The sequence below is a fragment of the Lepidochelys kempii genome, chromosome 15, assembly GCF_965140265.1.
Source record: "Lepidochelys kempii isolate rLepKem1 chromosome 15, rLepKem1.hap2, whole genome shotgun sequence".
Lineage (NCBI taxonomy): Eukaryota > Metazoa > Chordata > Testudines > Cheloniidae > Lepidochelys > Lepidochelys kempii.
In genome coordinates, this window is record NC_133270.1 from 24,113,725 (window position 1) to 24,128,015 (window position 14,291).

Genomic DNA, 14,291 nt, shown 5'->3' on the forward strand with positions numbered 1-14,291 from the left:
AGTTACTTTTCACCTCTGCTCAACCGTCTATCGTGACTAGTGCGTAGTGCGGATGCGTGATGTTATTATTTGTAGTACTGTCGTGTGGAGAGGCCTCAGCTGAACATGGCAGCCCATTTTGCCAGGTGCTGTACAAACACAGAGTGATAGTCAATTTCGACCCCAAAACTCTTGCTATCTAACTAGACAAGGTGGGAGGGGGAAGAGAGGCGTGACAGGACTGCCTCAAGCTCGCACAGTAGGTCAGCGGCAGAGGTGGGGAAAAAAACCCCAGAGCTCTTGAGTTCCAGCCTTAGTGCCCTAGCCACCAGACCATGCTCCATTTCTCTGTAATGCCTTTCTTCCAAAGGCCCCAAACCTCTCTGAATCCATTACACAGCTCTCCGTACAGTGTATCCTCCTCCGCCTCAGAAATGCGGCCACTTCTGGGGAAGAACGTTGTAGCTGCTCAACAGTGCACTTTGCACAAGAACACCTTGCACTGTTGAAACTGCAGGGGACATACAGAAAGCAGACCCTGAGGGCTAGTCTACACTGGCAATGTTAAAGGGCTGCCACGGCAGCGCTTTAACGTGGCTTGTGTAGTCATGGCAGAGCGCTGGGAGAGAGCTCTCCCGGCGCTCTAAAAAACCCACCTCCCCAAGGGGCATAGCTACCAGCGCTGGGGCACTGTCTACTCCGGCACTTTACAGCTCTGAAACTTGCTGCACTCAGGGGGGGTGTTTTTTCACACCCCTGAGCGAGGCAATGGCAAGCGTAGACAAGCCGTAATTGTCATATTGGAATCGGTCTCGGAAACAAAAGATTAAACACCTTCTCTTGAGAACTAGTATCATGGTTCCCTTAATGGCCACAAGCTGTTAGGACTCTGGCTTTCTGTCCACAGTAGCCTAGCAAATTGGAACTCAGAACTGTCTGTTGCTAGTAAAATGCCCAATGAAATACTCTGAGAGTGTGCCCCTGTGATGTGTGTTCTGGCCAAAGACAGCTGTGCTGCTTTTCAGACCATTTCCGTATTAGTATCAAGCTGCCAGCATCTCGTCAGTTGTTCATTCACAGCGCAGATTTGAGTGCTATGTTCACGTCGCATCATTTGTTTCCATAGGTCATGGCCCGCTTGAAAGCAGACATGGAAAATGGTGTGAGCTGTTTTTTTAAAGCCAAATAGAAGAGGCTGCGTGGGGATCAGGTAAGGGACGCTGGAGTGACTGAGCACCCAACGTGGAGTCATAATCCTCCGGCAACTTTCCTTCCACCCTACTCCATCCTACTAAAAACACATACACCATGGACGCTGAGAATAGAAAAAGGCCCGTTATGTCATTTAGCCCATCTCCTTGTCTGGACCGTGACTGAGGAATGCTGTAAACAGGTTACAATTTGTTTATAGTCTGACTCCCCTTTGGTACTAACACACTTGGGTCTTGTCTACACTAGGAGGGCTTTGCCAGTACAGTCATACTGGTATAATTAACTGGCAAAACCCTCTAGTGTGGACACACTGTTATACCAGGATAACTGTTTATACCAGTATAGTTTATGCTGTATTATACTGTAGTATTATACTGCCATAAGCTGTACTGTTATAAGCACAGTCAGATGCATATAATTGCAATAGTCTACACTAGGGGTTATCTATGTCCCTAAAAAAATCACAGACCTAACCCACATAGCTATTGCAGTAGACCTTCTAAGTGTAGACCAGTCCTTATTTTATTGCTTTAAAGTTCTACATATTATTATGCCTTTCAGTGTTTCTCTGTGGGTGGAATTCAGCCCCGGTGCTATAGACCACTTCAGTCCCACTTACACCCTTTTCACCCATAGGCATAGAACAGGAGTTCTCAAACTGGGGGTCAGGACCCTCAGGGGGTCGTGAGGTTATTACACGGGGGGTCGCGAGCTGTCAGCCTCCACCCAAACCCCGCTTTGCATCCAGCATTTATAATGGTGTTAAATACATAAAAAAGTGTTTTTAATTTATAAGCGGGGGTCGCACTCAGAGGCTTGCTATGTGAAAGGGGTCATCAGTACAAAAGTTTGAGAACCACTGGCATAGAAACATATGAAAATAGGTCAACCACACAATTAGAAGGATCTCTCAAACCAAGTGGCACTGCATCCAGGGCCAGCTCCAGGAACCAGCGAAGGAAGCAGGTGCCAGGGGCAGCCAATAGAAAGGGGCAGCATGCTGTCCGTCATCGGGGCGGCTCGTCTGGGTCTTCCGCGGCGGGCCCTGCAGTCCCCCTCTTCCTCTTCCGCAGGACTTCAGCGGCAGCTCAACCAGGCTTGGGGGTGTTTTCTTTTTTTTTTTTTTCTTTTTTGCCGCTTGGGGCAGGAAAAAAGCTGGAGCCGGCCCTGACTGCATCAGCCATTGTGTAGGCCCAGTTGTGCCCACCATATCGAGCCTTCCAGAAAAGCCATGAAAAATAGCATGCACCATGACACAAAAGTCACAGGCACCTGTAGAAATACCTGTGGCATCATGAGTCTTTCTGCAGCTGTGATGGAATCCTGCGCACACCTCAGCAAGGCAAGACTCATTGACATGCAAGAGTCTATGCAAGAGTCATTGCACATGCACTGCATAGCCGGAGGGAAAAAAAGGCCCAGCTTTTAGCAATTAGCATATGTTTATGCTGGAGCACCCAAGAGTTGCTCGACTTGCTTCTAGCTTTAGGTACGGTACATGGTTGGGTGTGCCCGCCCTAAATACAGAATGAGCTTCACTCGTGTGAAATCAAATTGAAGACCATTAAGTGTAGATGTCAGTAAGGCCTCAAGAGCTACCTGCAAGCGTTTTGAACCATTTTCCCTTGTGGAAGTCCTTGTAATGTTTTGCTTTACCACTCTCTAGTCCTTTAACAGGCCAAATGCTGAAGTTCTTGTTCCAATAGAGATCCAGAGTAAGGTCTGCAGGATTTGGGCCATGGCCATGATGAATATTAAACAGCAGAAGAATTCCCCAGCTAAGAAAAGTCCTACATGTTAACAAAGGGTTGCTGTAAACCACTTGGTAATGGTTTTATGCACGTTCTTTCTATGGGGCTGATGCTCAGATAAAGTCCATTATCATGTGTCTTAATTTAGAAGCTGCAATTGTGTTAAATGTAATTACCTTCCTCCTTAAGCTTTAAATAGGAGAGTGGTTTCATAGCAAGGGTGACTTCTATTTTGCATTTAACTTAGTTTTCCTGTGGCAGTTAGGTGCACCCAAGAAAATGCCCCAGTTTCTTGTATTTGGCCTGCCATTAGGGCAGTTGTATTCCCATATTGGAGTGTTTTCCATATTCAAGGCAGGTCTCCAGCTCTTAATCAGTCTGTGAAATCCCCTTCTGTGCCATATTTCAGAAGCATGTTGCATTACCATTTTATCTGATGAAATAGCTATCAACTTTAGCTTAGAAATGAAATGCTGTGGAAAGTTGGTGCAAGCTATCTATAGGTTTGCACTGCGAATATACTTTTGATGAGTTGGTACAACCATATTCATGCAAGTTATATTTAATATTTATATTACTGTAGCACCCAAAGACCCCACCCAAGATTGGGACCTCTTTTTTTAGGTACCAGTGCTGCCAACCCTATCAACTTTGTCACAAGTCTCATGATATTCTGTGTTGTTCTTAAAGCTCCAGCTCCTGGAGTCTTGTCATTCTTTCAGAGCTTCAGCTTTCATTGAAAAGAAAAAGGACGCTCTAACTCTCATGGGTGTGGGGAAAAGCTTGAAAACATGAAGCCTAAAGGCTTAAAAAACAAGAACACAAATTAAAAAGAAACCAAAATTAATCGGTAAGCCCGTCTTATTGGGGTGGGGGGGCGGCTTAACTCATTATGTTTGGATGTTTGTGGTTGGCAATACTGAGGGTGTTTTACAAACTCATCGATAGGTGCAGTATCTTTCCCCAAAGAGAATACATTAAGAAGCATGTAACATAATAGATTTTTAAGGCCAGAAAGGGACTATTATAACACATGCCCAGCATAGCACGGGCCATAGGATTTCATCCAGGGAATTCTAGCCTAGTAATGTTGTGGTGGGGGGCAACTTAAAGGTTGGGTGGAGAGTGTAAATTGTGTGCAGTGATAAAGGATTATATGGAATTCAGGAACTGGCTTGATCCCCTTTGTTTCTAGACAGTCAGATGTTCGGGTTCTTAAAAGGTGTAGAACATGGTGTCCAACACCATCAGGTGGTCCAGAGACATCTACACCGAACTGGACACCTCCAGTATCAGGTTGAGTAACCAAGAACGCCGACCAGGGAAATAACCCACTTCCTCCCTTCCCTGACAAAACAAGGGACGCACCCCACCTATGTACTTATTGTCTACACCAATACTGACTTGGACTCTTAATATTTTCCATGGGTGGTGTACCTGAGCCCATTTATCCACTGACATTTTAAAAACTCCCACACCCCAATCTGGATCTATGCAGGTTATGTGATATGTATGTACCTCGTGAACCTTATAACTGATAGTTGCAATCCCCCGTAACCCAACCCCAACCCCAGATGTACAGTACCTTCCCTCTTAACTTGTGTAAATTTGATTTTAAACATTAACTTTAATAAAATTTTTATTTCTGTAAAGAACGTGCCCTCTTGTTTTGGGAGGTGCTGTTATTCTTACAGTAGTCACATTAGCAAATGTTTATATTATGGTATGGGACAGTGGTGCTGGGTGCTGTACAAACACCGAACAGCAACAGTCTCTGCCCTAGCAGGATTAGGTGAACTTCACTGAGACACACTTCCAACTTCTAATGCTTTCTAAAGTTAGTTTTATATTATTGTTCTTTCCAGCACCACCACGAACTCAAATGCTGACTCCCCCTGGTTGTAAAATAATATGTGAAACCTTTACAGGAGGGGCGACTTTCATTTAAGCCACACAAAAAAAGTCCCTGAGAAATGCCACAGATGCAAAAACAGCTACAGGACAACGGATGCTAATCAGCTAGAGCATAAGCCCCCCAGAATGCAACGCTGATAAATTGAGTCCTTTATCTTCAAAGATAATTGCATCTGCGAGAGGAGGGGATTTGAACTGCCACTTTGCGTCACAAGATATTAATTCTGCAAGACTAACACTTACAAACAAGAATTCCAAAGAAGGCATGCATAGACTCCCAGATTTTAAACATGTGTGTGTGTGTATGATATATATACACACGTACACGAATGCACACACACACACACACAGATATATACACACACACACGCATGCATACACACACCATACTGAGATTGTGGCAGTGGGGAAGCCCTTGGACTTTCTTCTTTACACAGCTATGCAAGTTAGCACAGGCCAAATCTTCTTAGTTGGTGTAAGTGTGAACAGTGGAGTTTATCCCATGGTGCTTTTGGACCCACTATTATAGCTAAATACGATTTGTGACTGTGGACTGTGTATTTGGTAGCTGGACAGTCACATAAGATTTGCAGGAGCGTTCCAGATAAGCACACCCATAGACGATGAGAGACCCCCGTCAAATTTAAATTAAATTTTGGTGTAAGATAATGAAATCTCTCAAATGTCTGATCTTGCCAGATTTCCACCTGGCCCCCGGCACTGTCAAACCTAAATCCCCACCAGATCATGCCTTGAAATGAATCTGATCCAGATTCCAGTGCCAGGTCCTCTTTCCAGCTTTACTTTTTACTCTGGGTTAGAATTTACAGAGGCAAGTCAAATAAAGTGTTGCCTAATCTTGTAAAGAAACGTGAGGAGACTGCTCCTGAGTAGTGGAAAGTACCCCTCCTTTGTTACGATTGTACCCAGTGCCTGCCAGGGGCAGTGAGGGAAGGAATACTCCAAACAGGTTGCAGCTCATTCCCCCACCTTCCCCCCGCAGCAGGTACTTTCATGCAGCAAAAGTTACTTGAAAGAAGCAGAAACAACACAGATAAACCCCAGTGCTTCTGCGGAAATCCAATTACTGCTGCTGAATATGCAGCATGCCAATATCTCAGCCACTCAAACAGCATTGCCTGCTGCATGCCTAAGTGGAATTGAAGGAAACGGTGGTTTGCAAGGGCCACCTGACCTTGCTTCAAACTTTGGAAATTGCAATAGGGAGCTGCCAGCCCTCAGGTAGACATGGGACAAGGAGATAGGACATCGGGGGGAGTGGGGAAACAGATCCTCAGCTGGTGAAAATCAATTGACTACAATGAAGCTATGCCAATTTACACCAGCTGAGAATCTGGTCCCAGCTGACCTTTGGGAGTGGGCTCCAAAGTTTAACTCTTGAGTCCTAAGGGAGAGGATGCTGACCCCTCACATTTCTGCCTGGTGATCACTTCCCATTCAACTCTACTAGTGAGGCAGCGTTGCTTAGTGGATAGCGCTCTGGACAGGGACTTGCGTTCTTATCTCAGCTCTGCTGCTGGCCTGTGCCTCTCTGTTTCCCATTCTGTAAAATGGAAGTAATGAGACTGACCTCCATTGTAAAGCACTTTGAGATCTACTGATGAAAAGGGCTAGGTATTATTATTACTCAAGAAGCCAGGAAGAGAGTCCCTCTGAGGTCCCAACATTACAGGATTGGGACCTCAGAGGGACTCTCTTCCTGGCTTCTTGAGTAATAATAATACCTAGCCCTTTTCATCAGTAGATCTCAAAGTGCTTTACAATGGAGGTCAGTCTCATTACTTCCATTTTACAGAATGGGAAACAGAGAGGCACAGGCCAGCAGCAGAGCTGAGATAAGAACGCAAGTCCCTGGAGTTTGGAGTAGCAGCCGTGTTAGTCTGTATCCGCAAAAAGAACAGGAGTACTTGTGGCACCTTAGAGACTAACAAATTTATTAGAGCATAAGCTTTCATGGGCTACAGCCCGCTTCATTGGATGCATAGAATGGAACATATAGTAAGAAGAAATATATATACATACAGATAAGTTGGAAGTTGCCATACAAACTGTGAGAGGCTAATTAGTTAAGATGAGCTATTATCAGCAGGAGAAAAAAACAGCTGGCAGACCCCTATGCTCACGTAAAACTCATTGCAGGATCAGGGCCTCGCTGACATTAGGATCCAAGTAAAGTTGGCAGAAGACGCTGCTAGCGTATCACAGAAAAGCCATATAAAAATTAGTTAACACATTATGGGCTTGCTCTGTCTTTCATTAAAGTGGGTGGGAAAACTCCCCGGTCCAAACTCCTGTCAACCCCTATATTTCTTGCAAAGGAAAAGAGCTGCTTTAAATATTTCCGTAAAGGAGTTTGAGTTTATTAAAGATGGAACGGCAAAGAGTTCACAAAAGTCCGCTTGAGTTGGCTAATAGTCTGCTAACGATTAGTTCAATCCCGCTATCCTTACTCCGGAAAACTCCGAAGTGAAGACTTAGGCCCAGATCTTGCCGTGAGCTCTTCACAGCTTGCACCATGCGGAGATCATTGCAGGGTCAGGCCGTAAAAATGACAGATACGTGTACATTTTAAATAATGAATGACCGGGATGGCACAGTAATTTAGTTTAATTGTTAAGAGCTGAATGTGCTCAGTGGTAGCTAATATTGCAGGAAACCACAGGCCCGGGATTAAGAGGCCGCATGCTACACCAGCTGCTGTAAGTAACTTACTGGTCAGGGTGTGTTACCCACTCTCGTCTGTGCTTGGTCCACAGAGGATGTGAGGCTGGTACATCCCCAAGCTATAGAGCCGTGTCTGTTTAACTCAAGCGATGGAGACTTATGCTCTTAGTTCTAGAGGTCCACAACATGTTGGCACAAATGATGATAGGTCATGTCTGATTGTGCTGGCCTGTGGCAGAGGAACACATGCAAGCCGTGCTCCTGCTGTGAACTCCTTGTGGATTGCAGGATCGGGGCCAAAGTTAGGGAAGATGGGGGTGAGGGGAGCACCAGAAAATGAAATAATGGTGGAAAAACTGGCAGATGGTGGGTGGGCTGGATTAATTCCAATTGATTGGAATGAGCTGAAGAGATGATTCAGAAGTGGGCTTTTTTCCTCACTCTGGGATGTTCTGAATTTCAATTTTTGTTAAACTGCCTGGGTTTTCCAAAATGTCCAGTTTGGGGCACAAACTAACCAAACCAGGAAATTCTGATTCAAGACAGAAGTGCCCAGTTCTGGCCTTTCTGAGTGACTTTGGGTAAGTCACTTTGCCTCTCTGTGCCTCAGCTTTCCTGTCTGTAAAATGGGGATAATGATACTGACCTTCTTTGTAAAGTGCTTTGAGATCTACTGATGGAAAGTGCTGTAAAGAGCTGGGTATTATTATAGTTGATTGTTAGATACCCCTGAAGGCAATGGAAGATAAATGCATGTATTCCAGGGCAGAATTTCTCTCATTATATTCTGTACAGTGGTGCTGAGACCCTGCATTTCCCACTGACTTCAGATGGGGTTGTGGGTACTCAACAGTTGTGAAAATCAAGTCCTAAAGTTTCCTCCCTCACACTCACAACTTCATGAGGATGGTGACAATAACCTTGAATTTCCTGGGGTAGGTAAGTTTATGCCCCCCTGTCCCGTTACACAGTTATTTAAACAGGGGCATGCTTTTCTTTTCTTTTTTTTTTTGCCTGCAAATTCTGCAGTGATTTTCACTTCTCCCTGCAGATGTGCTGAACTGTTGTAAAACAATCTGACACCAGCTGACAGAGGTGTGTTTGGAAACTATAAAGCAATGTAATCAGTCCAATGGTTAAGGCCTCTTTTGTATTCCCCCCTCACTCTCCTCCCCCCAGCATAAGCTGTGATGTATCTTTATACAGAAAGGTTTTGTGCCTGCTAAAAGGAAATGACCAAATAGGAAAAACTGGCAAACTAAATAAACTGCAATCGGACAGACCTTTTTGAAACGCTCCTTTAACACCTTGTGTGAACTGTTAGTTTCTTAAAACACATGCAAAAGTTTTACTTGGACATGTTGGAATTGATTTTTCATGTTAATTAGAAGCCTCAATTCTCACTGAAATAAATGGGGTTTTCTTTGCGGAGGAAGCTTGCAGAATCACAGACTGTGTCTGGAAATATTATTACAACCATGGGCCCGATTCTGTCAATACTTATGCATGTGAGTTAGATCCCTATCCTGCAGACACATACACGTTTAACACGCTTGCAAGTAGCCCCAATAGTGTGTAAAGCAGTATTGTCAACCACAAGCATTCAGAAATCACGTCATGCTTCCAAAAAATCATGACCGACTTTCACTGACCTTTGTGAAGGGTTGAGAGCTACTCATGAAAAGTGCTGCATAAGAGCTAGGTGTTATTAATTATTTTTATTGTAATTATTATTTTAATAATTATTTTACTAATAAAAGGAGGTTTCTACCCAAAAAAAAAAAGGTTCTCTGGCTTCCTAGCTTTTAGTATGCACTCGATTCACATTTCCAAGGTTTGTCTCTGCAACTGTGAGGGCTAGAAAAGTACTTAGAAAGTTAAAAATCTCATGAAATCATTGGACTCCCCAGGAGCTGGGCCTTTAAGAAAAACACCAACTATCATGAGACGTGCAATGAAATCAGGAGAGCTGGCAACGCGGGACTAAAGGTAACCACATGCCGGCTTCTCAGGGCCCAGTGCTGCATGTTCCCCTTTGTAATCAATCAGGGTTGGTCGCTTGCTATTGAAGTTGCAGGTTTTGATCACTACTTGGTGTTGAGGCTTTTTGCAACTCTTCAGGGAGGTTGGTTCGGAACAAAGAGTAAAAACCCAGCATTGGGGCCCCAAACGAAGGGCTCACAATATCCACCAGACTTTTTTTTTTTTTTTCAATATATATATATTTTTAAAAAAAGCAGAATTGGCTCCCAGATTGGGGAGGGAGGCAGGGATAGCTCAGGGGTTTGAGCATTAGCCTGCTAAACCCAGGGTTGTGAGTTCAATCCTTGAGGGGGCCATTTAGGGATCTGGGCCAAAAATTGGGGATGGGTCCTGCTTTGAGCAGGGGGTTGGACTAGATGACCTGCTGAGGTCCCTTCCAACCCTGATATCCTATGATTCCCCCCCCCCCCCCTTGCAAAGTCTCATTTCAGCCTTGTAAAACAGCCCAGTGTCTATTGCAGGTCAGTGGGTAGCAGGGGCCCTGCCCTGCTGTCTGTCAATGCCTCCCGCTCTGCCAAAAAAAAACAACAAAAAAACCGAAGGAATTGCGTCGGGAGAGGAAAAATAAAACCCGACCGGTGAAAGGGAGCCCGGCTGCCCGCAGAGAGGGAACGTGGCTGCGGCGGGGGAAGGGGCCCAGCGGCCGCTGGCGGCTTTGCAGCGCGGTGCAGAGTCTCGCGCCCCGGCCCCTTTAAGAACCCGGGGAGTCGGCTGGTGCAAGCCGGGCTGCGGGGGGGGGGATCGCTGCTCGCAGGCTCTCTGCCCCCGCTCCCTCCCCACGCCGGATCGCAGGGGAGGAGCAGCCAGCCGGCAGCCGCCGCCAGAGGCGGATCACAAACTTGCTCCTTTGCAAAGGCTCCGGAGAAGAGCGCAGACAGACATCTTAGAAAGGGAGAGAGGAGAGGGGAGGTTTCCGGGGAAAACAGAGCCCCCCCCCTCCCGCCAGGCTCTGGATTTATAAACACCGCAGCAGATGGAAGGGCAGAGACACCGAGCCGCGCGCTCCTCCTCCAGCAATTGATCCAGGGGATATTTGGGTTGGTTTCTCTCCCCCCCCCACACACACTTGCTCATTTCCTTCCCAAACTCCCCCCCCCCTTCTTACTTTACGGATCCTCGTTATACTAGGGGAGAAGAAGGAGGAAGATTTGAAAGAAGAAGCGATTAGCAGAGGCACTAGGTAAGGGGGGGAAGGGTTCCCCCCCCGAGACTTACTTTCTCCAAAACAAGCAGAAGGGGGAGGAGGGGGGGAATCCCTCTTGGCTGGTGTGTGATGGGGGCGGGCGGGGGGTGTTTGCATGCCAGAATGAGCTGAATGGATAAAAGTCACTTTAAATGCATTTGTTCCTTTTTTAAAAAAAATTAACCCCAAACAACTCCCCCCCCCCCCAAAAAAAAAATTGGCGTGTGTCTGCAAAGCGCGCAGGGTAACTCAGACTTTTCCCGGGCAGCCCTTCCTGCCCCAGATCTTGGTTTGTTGCCTGACCGCTCTTTCTAAAACATGGTATGCATGTCCCGGGGTGGCAGGACCCCCCCCCCCCTCGCGATCAGCCCCATCTCGTCTAGGCTGGGATTCCCCGCAGCGAGACCTGGGGGGTTATCTGCTGAGCAACTGCTTGGCTAACTCCTGCTTTAGAAAGAGGAAGGATTTTTGTAAAGGAGGACCTCCCTAGGGGAGAGTGTGAGAGTGAACTAGTCTCCCCACCCTAAGGTCGATGTCATTGATCTTCCTCCCCACCGCAAATGCTCCATAATGGAAGGATGAGGTGGGGGTGAGGAAAGGCTAGAGGAGTTCGTTATAGCCCTTGCTAATTGGCAGGGTGCATTGACTGGGGAGAAAGGCTTGGCATCTGCACACACAGCGTGGAACTTGCCCATACAGCATCCTAGAGGGAAAAGCATGAACTGGCAGGGCCTCTGCTCTCCCTTCCACACCCCAGCTGAAATATATATGAGCTAGGGAGAGGAGAAACCACACAGAACTATTAATAGGCTCAGAATCCAAAGCAGATCATTGTGAATTGTGGGAGCAAATGAACTGAGGAATGCTTGTTTTAGGCAGGTGTGTGTGTGGGTGTGTCTCTGTGTAACTGAGTGGCTGTTGTGTAAAATCAAAATTACAGTTGAAAGCTGCTTTGAAGTAGGACATTTTTCAAGGGACAACGAAGCTTCCTCTAGCGGGAATGCTGCAGGCTTTCCTTTAATTTGAACTGCGCTCTGTGGTACTCTGGAAAGTTGCTTTGGTAAATTGATTCTTCTGCTCTTACCCTTGTGATCTTATGTCACTTCTGTGCCTTCAACCAACAAGTGCTGGTCCCCTCCCTTTTCCACTCAGATTTCTCTCTTTCAAATGGCTTCCTATGACATTCTTGCTGGGAACTGCAATTCATGGACCCCAGGGAGTTATTTTTAAGGTCTATTAAAGATATTGAAGTGATTTTGAAACTGGAAGCGGAACATAGGGAAATGCAGTTGACTTGGCAGCATGTCCTGTGATGTAAGATGCATTGTTGATGTGCATGTAAATAGCTGGCCCTTTGTTTTGTCCTTTAATATTTATCCATAGTTCTTATTTCTACGGTTGTGTGTTGCTCTTTTGTTGTTGTTGTTTATTTTCAGACTGTTACTGTCATGTATATTTGAAGCTCCTGGCTTTATGCCTACATGAGATCCCAGAGACACTAATCTGTGTCAAAGCCAAGTGGAAATCTAGACCCAATAAAGTTTCTCACTGATGCATTACATATTTTTAGAGGTGTTAGAGACAAGAGAGCAGTTACGGCCACTGTTGAGCAGGTCTCATCCATATAGAAATAAGAATACTGAGCCCACTTACCTGCAAATGTTGAGTTTAGTGGCTGATATGTAAATATTTCTGATGCATAAACAGGGCTGGTCTGATGGTGTCTGTGGGCAACAAGTGTACATTCCACTTTTGAACGGTAATCTCTGGAGTGATAAAATGAAAATTGACAAAAAAGGCAATTTCCTGTTCTCTCTCCTGACCGTGCTCTTCTTGTTCCCTGACAATGCACAAAGAGCAGACTCTCTCTGGCGAAGCCAACTGCGGCTCACGCCAGACTGGCTGGAGCAGCAGAAGCTGCATGACTGTCTATCCCTCCTGTGGTTTCTTGTGCCTGGGGCTAGGGGTTACATTTTGACCCAGTGAGACTAGCCCTGTTTCTACTGCAGTAAACTCTGTATACTCTGCATGTGATTGGAAGGTACTTGGTAGGATTGCAAACTATTCTATTTGTAGTCAAGGTGTGATCTGACCTAACTTTGTGTTCAGCTAAAGAATTTTGTATGCAAAAAACATGCTGATGCTTTAGGCAGGTGATATCTCTGATTTTTATTTTCCCCCAATCTCATTTGCTGTGACTGTGCATTTATGATTTGCATGCTTCTGTGACCTCCGCTCCAGTGTGCGAGCCAGGAAAACACCAGCTGTTAAGGTTTAGCTATCTGCCGTTGATTATCGGTAACCTTGATAAATCTGTATAGATGCTAATGTGACTTCTAGGCATTGCATAGCTGGATAGAGGTTCCCATTTGCTTCTAGCCTAGGATTTGTAAGGGTGGGTGAGAATATATCCAGTGTTAGCTTGCAGTGTGCTCTGAAGAAGAATAGGTGCATGATATTAATAAAAGTTTGTAAGCCAGGGAATGAGAGTTAGGATCACCTCATGCAGTCCAATCTCCATTGGTGTCAGTTGCAAAACAGTCACTTCATTGGCCAGGATCTCTCTTCTCCGCCCTTGATTGCTGACTCATTAAGAAACTTTGGGGAGGTCAATTAACCTCTCTCTACCTCTGCTTACCCAGCTGTATAATGGATGTAATACCTACCTGGAGGGGGATTGCTGTAAGCATGATTGTTTCCAGAGTTTTGAGATAATTGAAATACTATAGACGAGCAGCACAATATATGACAGCTTTACACTGGAAATCCATGTGGAGTTACAGTTAGTGCTTTTGGAAAATTTACCTGGGCTATCAGAAGCAAATAAATGCAGTGAATTATTGCAGAGATGAATGTGTGTGTATGTAGGGGGATGGGTGGGGGGGTGGTATTGCCCACCGTGACCGAGAAAGGAGGTCGCAGGGAGTGAGTTGGGGAGAGATTAAGATCTCTGTTTCAGCCACATTGAGCTGGTGACTGGACATCCACCAGGAGATGGAGAGACAGGGAGAGTGTTTTTTTTCCCCCTTTGGGTAGGAGACAGATCTGGAGTAGAAAGGTAGATCTGTGAGTTGACCGCATAGAGTTGGTAATTGAATTTGTGGTTGAAATTTCCCAGAGTTAAGCTGGAGTGGTAGAAGAGAAGGAGACCCAGGATCTGAGCCCTGTGGAATCCCCACAGAAAGTGGGATGGGGGGTGAGGAGGATCCTCCAAAGGACACACTAAATGTGATTAGAGTTGAAAAGGGCTCTGGTGATTGCTCCTGTCTTGGTCTGCCTACAGTCACTAATGCTCCCGGTTTGGGGACAGTAGTGACATAAGAACACAAATGTTAAGAGGGTAATGGTTTATTGCAGAAGTTGTCTACGTCCTCCAGAGAGGAATTAGTGCACCATGTGATAGATTTAACCACTGTCAGGAATTCCTATCGGAAATTTTTCACCACTTATCTATATGGGTCAGGATAGACTGTGCGTCTTGGCAATGGCTCTTTAGATTCAGGAATCCTAAGGGGCCATTTGCC

The 14,291-nt window shown here is 45.7% G+C and overlaps 1 protein-coding gene across 14 annotated transcripts in view; it reads left to right on the forward strand.

Annotated features, from left to right (window-relative positions):
• Positions 1–1,132: 1,132 nt before the first annotated feature.
• NCOR2 (nuclear receptor corepressor 2) overlaps positions 1,133–14,291 on the forward strand; it is a 412,043-nt gene continuing 398,884 nt past the window's right edge. For 12 of the 14 annotated variants that reach the window (XM_073313441.1, XM_073313453.1, XM_073313455.1 and 9 more), the window contains exon 1: positions 10,310–10,764. The gene's annotated coding sequence lies outside the window, so the exon portion shown is untranslated. Of the gene's footprint in view, positions 1,190–10,309; positions 10,765–14,291 lie in introns of those variants that run through there. The other 2 variants (XM_073313442.1, XM_073313454.1) reach the window with 2 other exon arrangements.